The sequence below is a fragment of the Macrobrachium nipponense genome, chromosome 12 (genome assembly GCF_015104395.2).
Source record: "Macrobrachium nipponense isolate FS-2020 chromosome 12, ASM1510439v2, whole genome shotgun sequence".
NCBI classification, from domain to species: Eukaryota; Metazoa; Arthropoda; class Malacostraca; order Decapoda; family Palaemonidae; genus Macrobrachium; species Macrobrachium nipponense.
In genome coordinates this window covers 34,494,445-34,501,300 of record NC_087205.1, presented here as the reverse complement: position 1 = coordinate 34,501,300, position 6,856 = coordinate 34,494,445, and the positions used below count along the sequence as shown (strand labels likewise).

At 46.8% G+C, this 6,856-nt stretch overlaps 1 pseudogene; it reads right to left on the bottom strand.

Annotated features, from left to right (window-relative positions):
* Positions 1-6,856, bottom strand: part of LOC135224485 (AP-1 complex subunit beta-1-like) — a 191,584-nt pseudogene that overhangs the window by 63,971 nt on the left and 120,757 nt on the right.

The window sequence follows — 6,856 nt, the reverse complement described above, 5'->3', positions numbered from 1 at the left end:
CTGGCCTTCCCCCCCTCCGTTACTTCCTTGCCGCTCCGGGCTAGCTCGAGTCTGTATGTCATCTCGCCCTTCCCTCCTTACTAGAGCTCCTCCCTATCGGAGCCCTGGTATCCAGCGGAAGGTGGGTATAGTCCACCGTAGTTGGACCGGAGCATACAGTAGGTCTTTACTAACCGTACCGTATTGCTGAGTTACTACACTCCGCTTCACTGGACCTAGTCCGGTTCATTGCATGACATTGCATGTAGGTTTAAGTTATCTTTAAGTTTATCTTAAGTTTCTTAAACCATCCCTACCCCTCCCTTCATTTTACCGGATCTCTCCGGGATATAGCCTATTCAGGCAATGCAGGGAGGGGTTATGCCCAAATTTTTTCCGAGCTCCGGCATGTAACGGAGTTCTTTGTCCTTAGTCTGTAAGTGTTCCCCCTTTAAGATACTCATGTGTCTTCCCACTTACAGGCCACCAACTGTGAGCATCCGGGATGTTCCGCTACACTTCAGGACCCCTGTGGACACGAAGTTTGCCGGTCCCATGCTCCATGCGCGACTCCGCACGGGGACATCCAGGTCTGGTACCATGAGACGTGTACCATATGTTACGATCTGGTGAGCCAGCTTTTGGAAGGCGTAAGTATTCCATCTCCGCATGCTGCTCCGCTTCTTTTAGTACTTAAGTTTACGTTATTTACTTTAACTTAAGGCATCTAGTTTAAGTTATATTCTAAGTTTTAGTTTTAAGTGATTCTTAAATCTAAAATATACCCTCTCTTACAGGCTCCGGCAGTAAGAGATACGGCATTGGCTACCCTGCGGGCCTGGGTCGGAGGTTTTGGCAAGAACGCCGCCAAGGGTCAGCCCTACATACTGGAGAAGCGATTAGCTCTGTTAATCTTTCCCGGAGGCAAGGCGACTGGGTACGTCGACCCGGTAGAGGCGGACCCCTCTATTGCCTTTATCCAACAACAACTGGTGGCGGCCTCCTTAACAGAACAAGACCAGGATATCTCCACGGATGTCGCAACCCTGGATATAAATGTTGAACCTATGGTAGGTATAGACGACCTGTTGGCCGAGGTAAGTAATGCAGGTACCCAAGGGTCTCCCTTGGGAGTGACTGTTTCTTCTACCCCTGCAACCTCTCCATCCTTCCAAGGCTTTACGGGTGATGAGTTATATACTCCTCCAGAGGCTTCGGTTAGACCTAAGATCAAGTCCAAAACATATGACCTTGACTAAGACGAGTCATCGTCTTCGAAGAAGACGTCCTCGTCTTCTTCCTCGCGCAAGTCTCCGGCTCGTAATCCCGGCCCAGACAGGTCTAAAGGGTCTAGCTCCGGCTCAAAGTCCTCAAAGAGTAAACCTAAGGAGAAATCCGCACCCCGGCAGTATCACCAGTTCCACTACCTTTGGTGCCTATTCAGAGTCTCCCCTCCACCTCCGCAGCAGCTCCGGCTTTGACACCAATGCTGGCCTGTTGCAACAGGTGGGCGACCTAGTGGGCTCCCTTAATACGAGTATGGAACATATGATATCCCGCCTGTCGACAGGATCACTTCTCAGGACACTATTATAGCCGGTCTAAGAGAAGCCCCTCTTGCCTCTCCCTCTAACCTCCAACACTAGCGGATCTCAGCTTCCCCCGCATGACTCGCTGCCCGCTTTCTCCTATGAACAATCTTGGAGAGTAGCATCATACGCCCCCTTCCAAGATGGTCTCATCTCCATACCGGAGTTTGGAACTCGAAGAATAGAGGACTTCGAGTTCTACCCGGAAGGCCTACAGCCTCCCTTCATAGGCTACGCTAGGCTCACGCCTTCGGCTATGGTTAGGGATGACAGGGTACCAAAGGAGGACAGTCCTCTATTCTCGAGACCAGGCTCAGCGAGAATGGCTCAGTATGTTTAGAGGACATGGACTGTTCGAAACACCAAGATCCAACCATTCAAAAGTCCCTTTACCATTTTCACGATGGACGAGAGTACCCCGCTCCCTTTCCTAACCAAGATAGCTAGGTCGACCATCTCAGCAGCTCAGAAAGGGAACCCATGCCTCAGTTAAAAGAAGCAGACCCCACATCTCCGTTGCTCCCTTCAATTGGAGAATTGTGGGAAGACTTGCCTAATACTTTCTTTTCACAGCTGGCAAACTCAAACCTGACTGTGCTATGGAGCAGTTTGGTGAAAAGCTGCCCAGGCTCCCTGATAGTCTTATTCAAGCGGAATTTGACTCGAAAACACGACTAGCCAGGTCAATCAACCTGATGGCTATGTCTGAGGTAGCAACCATGGCTTATGGTTCAGAACCAATTTTTAAGCTTATGACCAAAGCCCTGACTCAAACGGTGCAGTCAGATATGTTCGAGTTTGCCACTGCCAGCAACGAATTGTAGGAAGCATGTCCTGCTAGAGGCAACCATTCGTCATGAACCGAATAGGTTACTCTCTTCTAACATCTGGGGCGCAGATCTCTTCCCAGAGGCTATGGTAAAGGAAGTCCAGGCAGAGGCTACGAGGTTGAACCAGAGCCTTAAGGACCGTTGGGGTCTTACGGCTAGGAGAAGGCAAGACCTGACACCAAAAGGTAGGGCAAAGGAAACCCAGACGTTTCCAGCCTTACCAAAAGAAGCAACCGCGCTTCCCTCAACAAGTTCCTACAGTGCCGTTAGTGCAGACAGCCCAGCCCTCCACGTCTAAAGGTCAATCACAGCCTATTTATGTGATATCCCCTCAGCCTCAGCCCTCCACCGCATACGCCATCTCTCCAGCTTACAATCAAGCCTTCGAGAGTCAAGCTTCTCAGAAGTATGACCGCTCGAACAAGGGAGGCAGAGGTAAGCGGTCCTTTCGTGGGAGAGGATCGGGAGGCCCCTTCAATAGGGGAAAGCACTTCAGAGGAGGTCGAGGGGGTTACCAGAACCAATGAAGAACTTCAGGTAGGAGGGAGGCTGTTTCACTTTCGCCACCGGTGGAACTTCAGCCAGTGGGCTCAGAGCATAGTGTCAAAAGGGCTGGGTTGGAGCTGGTTGACGAACCCACCTCCAGCCAGACCTTTCCGTCAACTTCCTTCCAAGGAATTGACAGAGTACGCAGAGGACCTCCTTCAGAAAGGAGCTATAGTCAAAGTCAAAAGGTTAAAATTTCAAGGTCGCTTGTTCAGCGTTCCAAAGAAAGGCTCAAACAAAAGAAGGGTAATCTTAGACTTGTCCCGCTTAAACTTAGCCATATCCGCTGCGACAAGTTCAAGATGCTCACGATCTCACAGGTGCGGACCTTACTTCCCCGTGGGGCCGTCACCACCTCTATCGATCTTACAGACGCCTACTATCATATCCCTATTGCAAGACACTTCCGTCCGTATCTGGGATTCAAGATAGGAGATCAGACGTTCTCCTTCAAGGTAGTCCCGTTCGGGCTCAACGTGGCACCCAGGGTGTTCACGAAGCTAGCGGAAGTAGTAGTGCAACAGCTCAGAGCTCAAGGGATTATGGTAGTAGCGTATCTCGACGATTGGTTGATCTGGGCCCCATCAGTCGAAGAATGCAACAAGGCCACACTGAAAGTGATCCAATTCCTAGAATATCTAGGATTCAAGATAAACAGATCCAAATCAAGACTCACTCCAGAGTCAAACTTTCAGTGGCTAGGCATTCAATGGAATCTATCCTCACACACTCTGTCGATTCCATCCACCAAAAGGAAAGAAATAGCGAAGTCAGTCAAGCAATTTCTAAGTCACAAACTAGCATCCAGGAGAGCTCAGGAAAGGATCCTCGGCTCTCTCCAGTTTGCTTCAGTAACGAACATCTTAATGAAAGCCAAACTAAAAGATCTAACCAGGATCTGGCGCTCACGAGCAAATGTCAGGTCCAGGGACAAGCTATCCTCAGTGCCTCTGATTCTAAAGAACCGGCTTCGGCCGTGGGCAAAAGTCAAGAATCTGTCAGTGTCAGTTCCTCTTCAGTTCCCTCCACCAGGGATCACCATCCACACAGACGCGTCCTTAAGCGGCTGGGGAGGGTACTCCCAAGTCAAAAAGGTTCAAGGAATTTGGTCACCCCAGTTCCGTCAGTTCCATATAAACGTACTGGAGGCAATGGCAGTTTTCTTGACTCTGAAAAGATTACGCCCACCAAGGTACTCCCACATAAAGCTAGTCTTGGACAGCGCAGTGGTAGTACATTGCATAAACAGAGGAGGCTCCAAGTCGCGTCATCTAAACCACGTCATGATAGCCATCTTCTCCCTGGCAGACAAATTCAGTTGGCATCTTTCCTCCACCCACATAGCTGGAGTGAGAAACGTCATAGCAGACGCCCTATCCCGATCAGTACCCCTAGAGTCGGAATGGTCTCTAGACGAGAGTTCGTTCCAATGGATCCTTCAAAGAGTCCCAGGGCTACAGGTGGATCTCTTCGCATCACAAGCATCCACAAACTACCGTGTTATGTAGCCCCCAACCTGGACCCTCTGGCTTACGCCACGGACGCCCTGGCTCTGGACTGGAACAACTGGGAGAAGATTTACGTCTTCCCTCCAGTGAATCTCCTTATGAAGGTATTAGACAAACTCAGGACATTCAGGGGTCAAGTGGCTCTAGTAGCCCCAGACTGGCCGAAGAGCAATTGGTACCCCATGATTCTGGAACTGGGCCTTCGTCCCCTTCGGATCCCCAGTCCCAAGCTCTCCCAGTCAGTACAAACGAAGACTGTGTTCGCTTCCTCAGGGATTCTCAAAACCCTAACTTTATGGATTTCATGAAGTTTGCGGCAAAAAGAGATGCGAATATTGACCCTCAGAATATTCTTTTCCTGGAATCCGATAAAAGGGATTCAACTTTGAGGCAGTATGATGCTGCCGTCAAAAAGTTAGCAATCTTCCTGAGGGAGTCAGATATCAGATTCATGACAGTTAATTCTGCTATATCCTTTTTCAGATCTTTATTTGAAAAGGGTTTAACAGCTAGCACTATTACGACAAACAAGTCAGCATTGAAAAAGATATTTCAATTTGGATTTAACATAGACTTGACAGATACCTATTTCTCGTCTATTCCTAAAGCATGTGCTAGACTTAGGCCCTCTGTCAGGCCTACGTCAGTTTCATGGTTCTTAAACGATGTTCTAAAACTGGCTTCCGAAACCGATAATGACACATGCTCGTTTATGATGCTCCTAAGGAAAACTCTGTTTTTATTAAGCCTAGCTTCAGGAGCAAGAATTTCAGAACTGTCGGCTTTATCCAGAGATCCGGATCATGTTCAATTCCTTCCCACAGGGGAAGTGCTACTTTCTCCGGAACGTAGTTTTTTAGCAAAGAATGAAGATCCTTTGATGAGGTGGGAACCTTGGAAGGTATTACCCCTTCCGCAAGATGTTTCCCTTTGTCCAGTTTCAACCTTACGAGCCTTTCTATCCAGGACCTCCTCTTCCTCATCGGGGCCCCTCTTTAGGAGGGAAAAAGGTGGTACTTTATCCACTAAAGGCATCAGGCAACAAATCCTGTACTTTATCAAACAAGCCAATCCTGACTCCTTTCCAAAAGCACATGATGTCAGGGCAGTAGCCACTCAATTAATTACTTCCAGCATATGAATTTGATGATTTAAAGAAGTATACCGGATGGAAATCGCCGACAGTGTTCAAACGTCACTACCTTAAGTCCTTGGAAGCTCTGAAATTCCCAGCAGTAGCAGCGGGTAACATAGTTTCCCCTGACTCTAGTTAGATTATAGTAGAAGATTCAGTCCTCCTTTCTACCTGCCTCACCCAACAGTTCGTCTATTCCTACCTTGTTCATTAGCTTAGCATTCACCTTGTGTCTTAGCTGCTTTATGATTATATAGTGTCCCTTTTGTCTGGTTAGGGACACACACAGCTGATTACCATACTGATCTCATAGATGTTATCCCCTTATTTTTTTTGCTAGGGGATACATCATATTACAATGGTTACGGGTTTTGTATATTAAGTCATATACATTCCTGAGATATATATTTTTGTGATTGATCAAATATTTATGTAACTTTATATTAATTGCTATTTCTATTTTGATACATGTTGTTACACAGATTTATTATGATAGGTAATCATTTTACCTATTTGTATATATGTAAATTACCTTATATTATTAACATAATTAGTTTTAAGGGTAATTTAAGCATAATTCTGATTTTGTTTTACTGTGTATTTGTATCTTTTTAGCAATTATATTCATTCATTTATTTGTATCTTTTATTTGAGACCTATTTTGTTTTATTATATTCTGTTTACTTTCTTTACAATCTTGTGCTGTTTCTCTGGTACGATTTCGCGCAAGCGACACGAGCTGAGCCCAGAAAAAAGGAGGTTTTTGACGTAAGGAAAAATCTATTTCTGGGCGATTGGCTCGTGTCGCCAGCGAAATACCCCCCCTACCCGTCCCTTCGCTCAAGATTGTCTGCTAACTTCAGGATGGCCACCAGAGGCGCAGCAGTCGCAAGCATGGGATGGAGTAGTAGTAGTACGAGCTGCTCTCTCTGTGGGACGGCTCCCCTCTTGGAGGGTTTTGTAGTGGGAGATTTCTATTGGCATTTGGCTCGTGGTAGTGGTCTCACTCGCCTAGTGTTCATACCGACACCCTCCTAGAGGGTGAGCGAGTCAGTTATACTGACCTTCTTTATTTTATTTATTCTCTGGTATGTGTTTAGTACATTTACCCTAGAAATAATAGATTAAAGGATATTTCGCTGGCGACACGAGCCAATCGCCCAGAAATAGATTTTTCCTTACGTCAAAATCCTTTATTTAGCTAGCCTACCCATATAAGTGAAAGAAACGAAAACAGAAATAATTTGTGCTGTTGATAATTAGAGAGAG